We start from the raw sequence: 1,502 nt of genomic DNA, 5'->3' as shown, positions 1-1,502 counted from the left end.
ACCTTCAGACAGGTGAAAATTACCGAGCTCCCCAGATTGTGTACAAGGAACAATCGTCTCCAGAGTGTTTGTGTTACAAGACATAAGTATGTTTGTGAGGGAGTTTCCTGTGCATCTTCGTTGCCAATTGTATTTTTGTTTTGTTCATTATATTACCCCCCCCTCTCTCTCTCGGTAGAGAATCTTTGTGCGTGAACAATGAAGGGATCTTGGGGGGGGGGAGTAATAAGGTTATAAGTTTCCCCGGCTGGAAGCATACGCGTTGGTTGGAGGCGATGATGCTGTCAGCTCAGTGGAACTTGTCAAATTACACGCTTTTTTGGCGTTTGTGGATTGTAAATGCGACTGGAAACCCCGAGGGACATTTAGATCCTATTACGTTGTTGGGTCGGTTGTTATTTCATATATTTTTTTTGTGTGTGTCATTTATATCTTGTTTTGTTGTATTCTGCAGAGGTTCGTACTTCGCCTGATTTATTTTGCCCTTTGTTTGTTTACTTGTTTACTTATGCGTTTTGTTAGAAAAAAAAGGATCTTTGATACAAAGGAAGACTCGATGGTTGTGCGAACGAAGTCGATTTCGAAAGATCTTAACCCGATCCGGTGTCCCAGCGCGAAACTTCCATTACGAAAAACAGTTAAGCGCGAGATGCGGTGCGACAGTTTGGCTGGCTTAGGAAATTGCCGGAGCGACTGCGGGCCCTGATTGGTCGATAGGTGAGGGGCGAGAGAGAGCCATGATACAGCGCTCCTCGAGTCCGATAACGGAAACTAATTTGCAAACATGCCGCTAGGTGGCAGCTCGATCACGCCCCGAATGTTGACGAGGGAATGTTGCAAATGCTCGCCCATCATCGCCTGCAAGGGAGGGCCGTTTTATTTTTTAATGACGGGATTTAACGATTCGATGATTTAATGCAGTGATTCGGATGCGGCTGCGAGGCGTGGGTTGAGACACATGGAAAGGCGGAACGTGCGAGTGCATCCCGACTGATTTTTCTATTGCATGCTTTTCATTAATTCAATTTGCCGTTTAATGAATACCCAATTAGTCAATCATCCTTCTTGTTTGTGCAACCTCATCGCATTTATCATTCAACTTCTTTTATTCTTTTTTTCTCTTAACGTCGTTGATGAATAATATCTCACGCACCCCTTTTATATGTAAATTTTTCCTTTTTCCTCAGCCACTCCGACTCCTTCTCATATCTTCACTACATTTATCCCTCCCCCCTGCCTTGTCTCCCCCCCTCCCCGCTTTTCCCACTGGTCCCTCATCGCCTACTATGTCGCACAATAAACACGGGCTTATCTTTCGCAGACAAGAAAAAAAAAATTAGAAGGCAAAAAAAAGCATCTTCGCAGAACAGAGGATTATATACACTGAGATACCCTTAATGCGCACAATCTTATCATCAACGGTAATAATGGATATGTTTTAAGAATTTCGCGTATAAACACATGGAGGACATTTACCCACTTATGTGTAGTGCAACACACAC

Source organism: Penaeus monodon, chromosome 21, assembly GCF_015228065.2.
Source record: "Penaeus monodon isolate SGIC_2016 chromosome 21, NSTDA_Pmon_1, whole genome shotgun sequence".
Classification (NCBI taxonomy): Eukaryota; Metazoa; Arthropoda; class Malacostraca; order Decapoda; family Penaeidae; genus Penaeus; species Penaeus monodon.
The sequence above is the reverse complement of the archived record's forward strand: the minus strand, read 5'-3'. Positions refer to the sequence as shown.